At 43.0% G+C, this 14,093-nt stretch overlaps 1 protein-coding gene across 1 annotated transcript in view; it reads left to right on the plus strand.

Annotated features, from left to right (window-relative positions):
- The first annotated feature begins 3,716 nt into the window (after window positions 1–3,716).
- LOC121008091 (aldehyde oxidase-like) overlaps window positions 3,717–14,093 on the plus strand; it is a 223,038-nt gene continuing 212,661 nt past the window's right edge. Inside the window, exon 1 of the mRNA XM_040440436.1 lies at window positions 3,717–4,081. The gene's annotated coding sequence lies outside the window, so the exon portion shown is untranslated. The remainder of the gene's footprint in view (window positions 4,082–14,093) is intronic.

The raw sequence follows: 14,093 nt of genomic DNA on the forward strand, positions 1-14,093 counted from the left end.
TGCACTATAAGAATAGTACAATGTATTTTAGAAGATATCAAAAGATCGCCTATTATACCAATTAAAATCCCCTTGTGTAAAAGTAAAATAAGATTCCACATAACAAAAAAAAAAATTTTTTTTCATTGTAAAATGCTTTTTAATAGAAAAAAATAGCAAAAATAAAATCTCCACATATTTGGTATTGCCGGCACTACGCAATTATGATGTAATTTATTCTGTATGGTGAACAATGAAAAAAATATGCCATGATTGCTGCTTTTTGCTTATTTGCCACCAATTTTTTTTTTATAAAAAGCAATCAAAAAGTATTTAGTGCCCGAAAATGATGCAAATGAAAACAAGTTGTACCAAAGAAAATCAAGCCCCCACACAGCTCCATAGAAAGAAAAATTTCAAAAAGAGTCTTGGGATGCAGTGATACATTTTCTCTTTTCTTTTTTTTTAAATAAAGGTTTTTTTATTTTGCCAAAGTAGTAAAGCATATTGTGTTTTTACTTCACTGTAATTGTACCGATCCAGACAGGAGCGGTTTGGGAACTAAAAGTGGTCCTGGAAAAAAAATCCTAAAAATGGCGGGGGCGACATAATTATGCAGGGCCAACAGAAGTAGACAGGGCCAGCAATGCCATAGTGCAGAGCAATATACTGCCCCAGCTGAACCAAATACCATGGGTGCAGCACAAAATACTACCACTTGGGCTTGGGTGTCCCTCCTAGGGATCGTCCCACTGGGAAATTTCCCTGTAGGGTCTTATGGTCAATCCGTCCAGGGGATAAAGTCATCATGTTATTTATGCCGAAAAAAGAACACTGCAAAATGTATAACGTAAAAACTCAGTGGCAGTATTGCAGTTTTTTTTCCATCTCCTTCCCAGAAACAGTTAACAAAAGTTAATCAGTGAGTTATATGTACCCCAGATTGGCGCCATTAAAAACTACAACTTGTCCTCCAAAAAACAAGCCCTCATATGGCTGGATAGACAGAAAAATAAAAAAGTTATAGCTCTTGGAAGGTGACGAAAAAAGCCCAAGAAAGGCTGGTCACTATGGGGTTAAAATACTGTACAATACAGTAATGCTAGCATGAGCGTTAGCCCCAGTGCACAGGATTCGGGGCAATTATCTTGATTTCACAGGTTTCAAGAGGACCTTTCATTACAATAAAAAAAAATCTAAACTAAGCATACAGACATGGAGAGCGGCGCCCAGGGATCTCCCTGCACTTACTATTATCCCTGGGCGCCGCTCCGGTATCTTCAGATTTTCGGCTCAACTGGGAGGAGCCTGCCGTTGTTCTCCTGGGCGTCTCCTTCTCCCAGGCTGTAGCGCTGGCCAATCGCAGCGCTCAGCTCATAGCCTGAGAACATAGCCTGAGAGAAGAAGACGCCCAGGAGAACAAGGGCACACGCGACACTGTATTGACTGGATTTTTAATACCAATTTTTACACTTGTGCATCCTTGGTGTTTGAAGGCCCTATTACACACCAAATACTCGGCCCAGCCCCCACTGATAAGAATGAGTCTAGTAATAAGAGATACCATTGCCACATGGAAAGAAATCCGTCAAATTTTTAAGTTGCCCTTTTCCCTTGTGGGGTCATGCAGAATTTCCGGCTGGTGTACAGTTTAAGCACTTTAATGCCTGGAGGGAGGCGGGCATCACAAAAGCTTCAGACTTATGGCATTCACATGACCATCGTTTCTACACATATGCAGAGCTAAAAGAGAAGTTTCTCTTAAGACGTCCACAACATGTTTTTGCTTTTCTTCAAGTCAAAAGCTTCCTACATGCTAGGATACATGAACCTAGAGCGGTGTTCTCTGTGAGTGGCTTTGACAGTATGATAGGACAGGGAACAACAAAAAAATCACTAGCTGAACTATACCAGGGAATCTGAAACCAGACATAAACCTCTTGCGGAGACTCTCTTTTCATCCTGGAGGAAAGACTTCCCGGATGTTGATATACAACAGATAATACTACAGGGTTGGGAAAAGATTAGGAGAGTAGTTTTTAACGAGGGATGGAGGGAAACACAGTTTCGCCTAATGCACAAGGCAATATACGGGTTTCGCTCTCTTCTCAATCTCAAAGGCAGGACAGACTGACATGCTGTCCAAAATGTCACTTAAACTGATCAAATATGTTGCACGGGATTTGGTCATGCCCCGATACGTCAAAATTCTGGGAATTAGTAAAACAGCAAATTAAAAGACATCTAGATGTCAACATCCCCATCACTCCTGAGTGTATTCTTTTCCATGCTCTCCCAGAGCATAGACATTTACAACCAATTATCCATATTATCATTCTGGCGACCAAGCGGTGTCTACTAAACAGCTGGCTTCGGCCACATGTACCTTCAATGAATGAGATATTGGAACATGTCAAAAAATGCTTTGATTTGGAGAGAATAGAGGCGAACTCCTTTAGAGGAAAGCGTATCGAAAATTTCTTCAAACGATGGGAGGATTTTATTATAGTAGTATACTCAGATCTGGATTTGAAGAGTTTAATGACGCCCTTTCTATCCTCGGAGTGGTATTTGAAACGTAAAATTGCAGGGACCCTGGGAAGATTACTGTCTGATTAAAGTATAATTCATATTAGGATCCGGTATACTGGAGGGAAACGTTTGGGGTGGGAGGGGGGGCAAGGGGTTAACCTCAGTTAGGGGCTGGTAGATTAGCTTTAAAGATCAGGAAATTGAACGAGCAGTCAATGTAATAATGTGTAAGTAATGACAGCTGGGGATCAGCTTTATTCATGTACGGGATTGTTCAACATGTATCAGATGTACTGTATCTTATATGTCAAGCCCTGTCAATTTGTCATACTATTGTGACATGTTATTGGAATGAAAAATGACAAAAGCTAATAAAGATTATATTTAAAAAAAAAAAACAAGGGCACACTCCTCCCAGTTGAGCCAAAAATCTGAAGATACCGGAGCCTATACCGGGAGAACGGAGCGGCGCCCAGGGATAATAGTAAGTGCAGGGAGATCCCTGGGCGCCGCTCTCCATGTCAGCATACTTAGTTTAGATTTTCTATTGTAATGAAAGGTCCTCTTTCAAGCAACAAACATTCTTTGAAAGTAAAAAATAAGAAAGTATGATAGGGCGTGATTGATAATGAACTTGTGACTATGGCAATGAGTATTTCTCTTCTGTAACACCGTCATATTTATTACAGTAGGGCAATAAAATCGCTTTGTTATCTAGACAGGGCTGGGACTAGCTGACATGACCATCTAGCAGCAAAGTACAACCATGACAGAAACATCCATAAACCAATTGAAGCTCCACGGTGTAATGCTCCTCCTATGGGAGCCCTGGGATATGGATTCCGTCTTGCATTCCCCCCTGTTTTTTCCCCTTTTATGTCCTGTCTCACAATATTTCCCTGTATAATGTTGTTTTATACTGCACAAGTTGTATGCTTAGCAGGGACACATCTTTCTCTCTCTCCATCTGAAAGGTTTGCGTGTACTATTTGCGTGTCGTGTCCCTGACTTGTTCAGATTGTTGGATATCCCTGTTCTATATTACTGATTAGTCAATTTTATGCAAATCTGATTATACTTTTGTATTGTATCTTGTGAAAAATAATGAGTATTACTAGATGAAGCTACATTCATTCTCTAGTGCAAAAGAATCTCCTGGAAATGAAATGGTTAAACATAAGTCTGGGTGAATGCCTTTGAACATCGCATCTACAGCTCACATCCCACATTATTCCCATACACAAGAGGCGGCTTTACTCATTGGAAAAACTGGTTTGAGGGCTGTATGACGAGGTCAAGCGATGTGTGCCCAGCCCTTGGGATATGACAGCCCAGCCAGGATGTGTACAAGCCGTGTGGAGTGATGACAAGGGAGGGGCTTCTAACACATTACCTGCATAGGTGTGGAAGTTCGAGTCAGACCAGCTTACACAGCAGCCAGGCCGCCCATTAAACAAGACAGAAAAAACCGTGACAGACGCCTGAGAACGTGATGGAGGCTGCTGGGCTAATGTGACTAGCTGTACGCTAGAGAACTCCTTCACCTTGTGTGCTCTACCTACAGTCTCAAGTAAGTAGGAACCAACAAACCGTGTCATGTCCTACCCAGTATGTATGGCTGTCAACATCTACAATGTACCTGCCTCTGCCTCCGGCGCTACCTGGCCTACTTTACACTGCAGAGATGAGGGGTGCTATAGGAGGATATACTGGATGTGAACCTCCATCGTAATTGTCCATGGATGCATTGAGTATGTGGTGGACTAGCTGGACGTAAACACTCAACCTTAAGGATCATCTGACCATTTCTAGGAGGTTGCTTCAAGTTTTTTCTCCTTCTGCTGTATTCTCACCAGGCAATAAACTGCCCATGATGCATAATGCTGAATCTTTCTGCTTTTTCACATGTCAGATGCCCTTATAGCACAGAGCTAGTGTAATAGTGCGCACTAAAAAACCCAGCTCAGTGGTTTGGGGTCATTAAACCACCATCATGCCTATATAAAACCTGTACCTCCTGCAAGGTATAGTTAATAAAAATGGACGTAACTTATTGGGAGGTGATTCTGGGGTTTATCTCCAGTGGCATTGGGCACACGCACCACTGAAGCTGAGGACAGTATACCTCACCTCACCTCACTGTGCATGCCCTGCACATTGGCGCATGTGCAGTGAAGTCAGTTATACCACCTCTACTTTATGGGCACGATGCACATATGCCATGTGGCACTGGAGATGAGTGCCGAACCCATCTCCTGGTAAGTTAGATATTAATTTACTATTCTAGCATGGACAGACGTGTTTAATGTTGACGGTTTGGGAACTATACTGTTTTGATAATGTCTGTCTGCTGGTCTTATTCCTTATTATAGGTGGGCACCCCAATGGGCCTCATTATTTTTTGAGTGCATCCTTGGGTATGAATAATTATATTTTGTTATATTTAGGTGGTGTGCTTGCCTTTTTGTGTACCCTTTTCCTTCTTTTTTTCTTTTTTTGTGTGCTTATATTTTTCATGGTACTTTTGCCAAACCCTTGGTATTCATTCTGGTGCTTTCATTCTGGGGTTTACTTACTTCAGCCAATGGGATTTATTGAAAGTTAATACAAGGCACTTACTAATGTATTGTGATTGTCCATATTGCCTCCTTTGCTGGCTGGATTCATTTTTCCATAGCATTATGCACTTCTGGTTTCCATGGTTACGACCACCCTGAAATCCAGCAATGGTGGCCGTGCTTGCACAGGATAGGAAAAAGCACTGTCCTATGTGTGTTACTTCGGTCCCGGTCTCCAGACAGATTAACTATAGTATTTCCATGTCAGGGATGCAAAGGAGGTGTAGCTAACCCCCCAAAAAAGGCTTTATGTCACCCACAGAATTAACAGACAGATTAACTATTGCATTTCTGTGTCACAGGTGCAAAGGAGATGTATCTCACCACACAAAAATGGCTATAGGTCACTAACGGAGAGGCCGACACTTCTTCCTATAGTGTGCAAGTACAACCACCACTGATGGATTGCAGGGTGGTCGTACCCATGGAAACGAGAAGTGTATAATGTGGTGGAAAAATGAATGAAGCCAGCAAAGGAAGCAATATGGATAATAATAATACATTAGTGAGTGCCTTGTATTAACTGTGTCTACATGACAAATCCCCTTTAATGACCAGCTATGTCTCCGTTTGTAGCAAATGCTGGTCTGTAATACTGTATATCTCTGATCTGCGTGATGTACAAGGTGTGATAGAACTCTGCACACGGTATTACGTTAATATAATCCAGCTTTGATGGTTCCCAGCTGATGTGGAAGTGTAAAATGCAAAATACCATCTCGATCCTACAGTGCATTGTTGACAGGTAGGTTAACCCTTCTAGTTCCACACCCAAATTAGTTTCATAGACAGATCAGAGACAGTCCCAGTTCCTCTGTGTTTCTAAACCTATAGATCCATTGTGATTAAGCGTCTTCCTCAGTGCCGCGCCGTGCTGTGCATGCCTATATCTTTGTCCAAACAGGTTTATATAATAGGAATGTGATTTTAATTGCCTTGGAGGGAGAAGCCCTGTTTCCAATCTCAGTGTGCTGTCTGGGAGAGTTTTAAGAATTTTCTAGATTGTAATTATCATTCGTTGTGATATTCTCTGTGTTGATAAGGCTTTGTTCACATCTGCATTGTGGCTTCTGTCTAGAACCACTTCTGTTGTACACCATATACCACCTGTGCCAGGCAGAGCGGATCATCGTAGTGTCTGTCATGTTGGTGGGAAGAATAGCCCTGTCAGATCTAATGGAATTTGCAAAAGAGCATCCAACACAAATGTGAACAGCGCCTTAGGCCCCAGTCAAATGACCATATTTTTAGTCCTCATTCGATCTGCATTTCAATGGAACCGCAAAAAATGCAGACAGCACTACGTGTGCTGTCCACCTCCGTATATCTGTTCCTCAGTCCTGCAAAAAAAAAAAGAAGGACATGTCCTATTCTTGTCCATTTTGCAGACAAGAAAAGGCATTGTAAGGCTCCATTCACACGTCCGTAGAATGGGTCCGGGTCCATTCCGCAACATTGTGGAACGAATCCGGACCCATTCATTCTCTATGGGGCCGGAAGAGATTGCGGACAAGAATAGGCAGTTCTATGGGGGTGCCGGACGGGTGCATTGCGGATCCGCAATACACTACGGATGTGTGAATGGACACTTACAATGGGTCCAGAAAAAAAAACATGGACGTCACATGAACATCATTCATTCATATTTTTTGTTGATCCATGTTTTGTGGACACAAATTACATACGGTCGTGAGAATGCAACATTACCAAGATATGGAGCAATAATTGAGATACTTATTTGTGAGTCAAAGGAGTTTGCTCACAGAGTATTTATCACCTAGCTCTCTGATGCCTCCATGACTTCCACTGCCCCATACAAGTTCCACCATAGAAATGCTGGTAAAATAGAGACTTAGGGCTCATGCACACAAACGTATTTTCTTTCCTTGTCCGTTCCGTTTTTTTTGCAGACTGTATACGGAACCATTCATTTCAATGTGTCCGCAAAAAAAAAACGGAAGGTACTTCGTGTGCACTCCGTTTCCGTATGTCCGTATTTCCGCTCCTCAAAAAAAAAAAAAAATAGAACATGTCCTAATATTGTCCACATTATGGACAAGGATAGTACTGTTCTATTAGGGGCCAGCTGTTCTGTTCCGCAAAATACGGAATGCACACGGACGTCATCCATATTTTTTGCGGATCCGTTTTTTGCGGACAGCAAAATACATACAGTCATGAGGCCTTATAAGGGGGCACAAAGGTGGATATTTTGATTAAGAATAATAATACCCCCTTTCCTTCACAAAACAGTATTGACAACCCCTTGTATTATTTTGTAGGGAGTACATTGCAGTATTAATACTGTGTAATGGAAACAAATAATTATTTGTGTATTTGGGTAGAAAGAGGGCATTATTACTGCCAGTGGTGCATTGTTACTAAGAGACACAAACAGGACATTATTACTTTGTAGGGACACATCAGGGGGTATTATTGGTATGTGGAGGCTCAAAGGATGCATTATAACTGTGTGGGGCACCAAGAGCAGCATGCTTACTGTGCAGGGACATTATTATTGTTTGGGGCCGCTGGGAAGATCACTATTAGGGCTCATGCACACGAACATATTTTATTTCCGCTTCCGTTAGTTTTTTTTTGCAGACCATATGCGGAACCATTCACTTCAATGGGGCTGTAGAAAATACAGAAGTTACTCCGTGTGCATTCCATTTCCGTTTGTCTGCATTGCCGTTCTGCAAAAAAGTAGTGCATGTCCTATTATTGTCCGCAAATCACGGTCCGAGGCCCCATTCAAGTCAATGGGTCCGCAAAAAGTACGGAACGCACACGGAACGCATCCGTATATCATCCGTATGTCATCCGTATTTTGCAGATCCATACTGTAGAAATGCTATGCCCAGCCCATATTGCTCATGTGTTTGGTGATTAATAAGTTACTGTTTCTGTATACGATCTGAAAAAAACGGATTAAATGCGGAAACCATATGGATATGTTTTGTGCAATAACTGAACGAAAGAGGACTTAAATCAGAGAGAAAAAAAACTCAGATACAGAACAACGGATCCATGAAAAATGGAACGCAAAACAGCAACGGTCGTCTGCATGAGCCCTCACTGTGTGTGGAGTGCAGTTTTAATATGTGGAGTACTATTACCATCTGGGGCACAATACAGGGTACTATGTGTTTGATGCTATTATTTTGGGGGACACTATGTACCTGCCACTAATGTTCTCAGGGATTTTGTCTGCCTGTGCGGAAGGATAATTATATTTATGATATCCTTATCTCTGAAATGCAGTATTTGGAGCACTGTGCAAAGCAGCAGGTGCAGCTAAAGGGCAGATGGGGCTGCAACAGACACAGAAAAATGTGGTGTCAGCAGGATAGGGAGTTTGTGTAGGTTTGGAAAAAGTAGAAAGGGGGCTAGAAGTGAGGAGTCTAAGATATCTGAGCAGACAACTGCAGATACAAAGTCATGGCTGGAAGAAGTCTTCATAGTGGTCTGGGCTGGATGGAAAAGACGGCAAAAGTGAACAACTCAACTTTCAGAGAAGACATCATTTGTTTGTAACTGGATTAAACTTAGTTTCACTTAGGCCTCTTTCACACGGGCGTCATGTTTTTGGCCCGGATAAGATGCGGGTGCATCGCGGGAAAAAGCGCAATTTTTCCGTGCGAGTGCAAAACATTGTAATGCGTTTTACATGCGCGTGAGAAAAATCGGCATGTTTGGTACCCAGACCCGAACTCGGACTTCTTCACAGAAGTGTTGTGTAGATTGTATTCTTTTCCCTTATAACATGGTTATAAGGGAAAATAATAGCATTCTTAATACAGAATGCATAGTACAATAGGGCTGGAGGGGTTAAAAGAAAAAAATATATAATTTAACTCACCTTAATCCACTTGTTCGCGCAGCCGGCATCTCTTCTGTCTTCATCTTTGAGGAATATGACCTTTGATGACGTCACTGCGCTCATCACATGGTCCATCACATGATCTTTTACTATGGTGATGGATCATGTGATGGACCATGTGATGAGCGTAGTGACGTCACCACAGGTCCTTTTTCTGTGCACAGCAAAGATGAAGACAGAATAGATGCCGGCTGCGCGAACAAGTCGATTAAGGTGAGTTAAATTATTATTATTTTTTTAACCCCTCCAGCCCTATTGTACTGAGCATTCTGTATTAAGAATGCTATTATTTTCCCTTATAACCATGTTATAAGGGAAAATAATAATGATCGGGTCTCCATCCCGGTCGTCTCCTAGCAACCGTGTGTGAAAATTGCACCGCATCCGCACTTACTTGTGGATGCTTGTGATTTTCACGCAGCCCCATTCACTTCTATGGGGCCTGCTGCGACGGAGCATGCTGCAATTTTCACGCAACGCACAAGTGATGCGTGAAAATCACTGCTCATCTGCACAGCCCCATAGAAATGAATGGGTCCGGATTCAGTGCGGGTGCAATGCGTGAGGTGAATCCGCACTGAATCCGCGCGGAAATCTCCCCCGTGTGAAAGGGGCCTTATATTGTCTGCAGAGTGCCTGTATAGAAGTGGTATCTTGCCACTATTTTGTCACTGTACAGTGGTAAAATTGTCCTTTGTATAGTGGTCTTTATTCAGTAACAATATAGTGGTTTTACTATGTAGTCAGGGCCGGTGCAAGGATTTTTGCCGCCCTAGGCAAGATAAAAATTGCCGCCCCCCCCCCCCACTTATCAGATGATCTGCCCATATCATGACATCCCATATGTTCCACCCCTTTCTCAGCATTTAAATTAAAAGAACTGCTATGTTTCCCTTAGGGTTAATCAAGCTTCTTGTAGCTGTCTCCCTGACAGCCGCTAGAGGTGCTTCCGCGATTCTCACTGTGAAAATTACAGTGGGAAGACGCGGAACATAGTTTTGAATGCAGCTGAGAGGAGGATCGGGGAGAAGAATTCCCAGTGCCGGCGCTGGAGAAAGGTAAGTGGCTGAAGGGGTTTTAACCCCTTCAGCCCAGTGGGAGGGGGACATGAGGGTGCCCTACTCCTAACAACTATATAGTGCCAGGAAAATGAGTTAGTTTTCCTGGCACTATAGTGCTCCTTTACCACCAGTACTGCACAGGGTCTTTTCTCTGCAGGAACAGGCTATAGACACCAGTACCACTACATTAAACTGTACTGGTTCTGGGACTATAGTGTCCTTTTAGGCGCCACTCACACGTCCGCAATTTCGTTCTGCATTTTGCGGAACGGAATTGCGGACGTGTGAATGGAGCCTTAATGTGAGGTAAATTAGTTTCCAATGTAGTATTAATAACTAAACAATTAAATAATAAACATATTGCATTGTCTACTTACCACCAGGACAATAAGATGATCTGGTCTCTTGCTGCAGTCTGGCTCTTGGTCTGGCTCTGGGGACTCTCTTGTCACTCTCTTCTCCCCCCCCCCTCCCTTGTCACTCTCTTCTCTCCCCCCTCCCTTGTCACTCTCTTATCCCCCCCCCTCCCTTGTCACTCTCTTCTCCCCCCTCCCTTCCTTGTCACTCTCTTCTCCCCCCTCCCTCCCTTGTCACTCTCTTCTCCCCCCTCCCTCCCTTGTCACTCTCTTCCCCCCCTCCCTCATTTGTCACTCTCTCCCCCCTCCCTTGTCACTCTCCCCCCCTCCCTTGTCACTCCCCCCCTTGTCACTCTCATTCCCTCCCACCTCTAGTGTAGCGTGGCCGTGGTCCACGGTACAGGAGCATTTGTTTCCTGTACCCGGCCGGACTGAAAGGAAGTGCAGACTAAGTGAGCTATCTAAAATATATAGCTATACAGTATCGACTATTGCCCACAATGCAAAAAAAAAAAAAAAACATAACAAAAAAATATAAGGCTTCTTTCACACCTGTGGTAAAGATATCCGGCAAAGGAACAGCCTGATGGAGTTCACAGCATCTGGCTTAGCCGGATACTTCCATCCACCGCCAGACCCTATTGACTATAATGGGATCCAATTGGCCAAAACCTGGCCCTCATGCTGGAAACCGGCCAAATCCCTGCCAGGTCCCATTATAGTCAATGGGATCTGGCAGTTCACAGCAGTATGCAGCTAAGCCAGATACAGTGAACTCCGACAGGCTGTGTCCTCTGCCGGAGCAACTTGCCGGATAGCTTTACCGCAGGTGTGAAACTAGCCTAACATAAAAACAGCATGTTTTTTTTCTGTAGGACTTTCCTATATAGTGAAAAATGTTACTCCATAGCATTGAGGTCAAACAGACACATTTTTGACTTCCAACTGGGGGCCTATGGCTACATTTGGTACATACTGTAGGTCAGAAGCATATGCCAAACATGTACATCTCAACATGGTGTGAACATAGCCTTATAATGAGTATCACATAACATGAAAATAGATTTACTGACAGTGTGCATTATCTACAGAACCTTTATCATCAGAACCTCAAGTGCATGTTATAATGAGAGTGATCAGTAGATTAATACTGGAAAGATAAATATGTGCATGCATTTGTGGCACACTGCTAAATTATTGCTTCGGTGTGACCTTCTTTTTGATGTTCTGCACATTCTGGAGTTCCATAATACACATGTAATCCTGGGTATATTAGAGCTAATGCCAACAATTTTGGCATGCCCTGGGTATGAGTTTTATCTGTGCTGTATGAATTGACTTTTGTAGATTTTGTAATTGAATGGGAACACAATTTACATACTGGTTTACATACTAGATTAGTAATTAAGTAGTTATTAGCGCCTGCACATTTTTTTTAAAATCACAGCATGTTCTAGGTCCACCATTTGTATGGTAACAGGGTTCTTCTGACCAGAGTTGGAGCTTGCATTGACCTGCAGTTAGTTGTGTAGAAGCGAGTTGTATTGTAATTAAAGCAGGCTCCCAATTACTATGTCTAGTCTACTTACCTCTGAATGTGTGTAACTGATGCTTAATAATCATCTTTTTCATGATGCTGGTTTAGTAATCTTTACTTTATAATCATTCTGCCCTTGCTGTACTCAGTGGCGTAGCTAGAAAAAAATAGGGCCACCCCAGAAACTTCTTCACAACCCTGACTCCTGTGCAACCCCCACTCCTATGGCTGGTCAAGATAGCTCTATCAGACGAGACCTGCCAGCCGCTCCGTCCGTTTACTACAGTGTCTCTGTATATAATGTCATTGTATAATGCTGTTGAGTGGGCCCTGACAGTAAAATCTTTTAGTCCTCCTCCTGGGTAGGCCCCCTTTGAGTTTGGTCACCAAAGCAGCCACTTCCCCTGCTTCCCCTATAGCTACTCCCCTGGCTGTACTGGAAATCACCTCTTCATGGACTATCCTCTTGGTCAGCCTGCTATAGACTTGTGTTTATAAGTAACAGCCAATCAGATGAGGCAATGCTGGAGGGAGGAGGAGAAAGCAGCAGCCTGAACCAATGGCAGGGCAAGAGGTGTGCCTCAGACTAGCTCGGACTCACTATATCACTGTAGTCACAAGTTAACAGCTCTTCCCTGACGGAGTTTAGCTAGACCCACCAAGCAGCAATCGGTGACGAAAATGAATGCGAGTAAACATAACCACCTATATGTACAAACATATTATTTTTAATCGTAGAACTGGACATCTGCTTTAGATATATTCAGAAAGTGCTCTGAAAATGCACTCATACTATACTGCTAATTTCTTAAAAGGGTTTTCCGGGTGCAGAATAATGATGGCCTGCTGTCAGGGTTATGAAAAATTTGATTCGGCTGCTTCGCCGAATTTCACAACGAAATTTGATTTGTGATGAATTAATTCGCCACTAAGCTCATTCCTTTGTATGTAGTGGGCACAATAGCAGCAACTGGCGATCGCGCCTCCCCCATCATTGAACCCCTCAGATCCTGCATTCAGCTCTGATTGCGCATCTGATGCTACAATTGCGGCCTTTGAGTGGTTAATCAGGTAAGAAACTAGGTGTGTTAGAGCAGTTACCCGACTAAAACACACTTGTGATGTCACAGCAGTTTATCTGACTGATGCACAGTTGTGATGTCACAACAGCTTACTGGAGAGAAAGTTGTGATATCACAGTTGCTTACCTAACTAAAACTAGTTATGATATCACAGCACGTTACCTGTCTGAACCACACTTGTGATGACACAGTGGCTTACCTTACTTTACCGCACTTATGATGTCACAGCATTTGTCTGGCCTAAAACACACTAGTGATGTCACAGTAGAATACCTGAGAAACTCACTTGTCATCTCACACCAACTTACCTGACTAAAGCTCAACTTGTGATGTCACAGCAGCTTACTTGATTGATACACTCTTGTGATGTCACAGCAACTAGCCTGAATGAAACCCCCAATGATGTCACTAAAGTCACTGACAAAAACCCACTTGTGATGTCACAGGAGCTTACTTGACAGAAACACGGTTGTAATGTCATATCAGCTACCTGACTGAAACATTCTTGTGCTAGATATGATGATAGCTTATCAAGGGTTGCAGCAACCCAGGAGGGGAGGCAAGAAGTGGGTAGGGAATGGTAGTGGCAATGATGGTGGTAGTTGTACTCACAGTTCAGTCATCACTTTGGTGCTCCCTGGGACATGCACAGTGAAAGAAGGATGAACCCTTTCTTCTGTGGGACTTCTGTCTGATGGTACTTTGGGCGCCCTTGACGTTAGGTGGATGGCAGGAGTACGGATGCACGGCAGGCGGATTGATGATGGAGTTAATAATCAGGCCCGTTGGTTGTAATAAATAAAGTCTTTCTTTACTAAATTGATGATGGGAGAACAGTACATATAGCAGCAAAAGGTACAGTTCCAAAGTATATCACTTTTAATAGCTATGTATGCGCAGCAACAATAATAGTAGCAGTAGTCCTCCCTAACTCTCCTTCTAAGGACACTTTGCAGTCTCTCCAAATAACCACAGGCATGCTATTCTATACTTGTGAACTCTATCTGCAATTCCCAGGCTGAGTTGTGCGGATTTTAGATCTGGA

Source organism: Bufo bufo, chromosome 7 (assembly GCF_905171765.1).
Source record: "Bufo bufo chromosome 7, aBufBuf1.1, whole genome shotgun sequence".
NCBI lineage: Eukaryota > Metazoa > Chordata > Amphibia > Anura > Bufonidae > Bufo > Bufo bufo.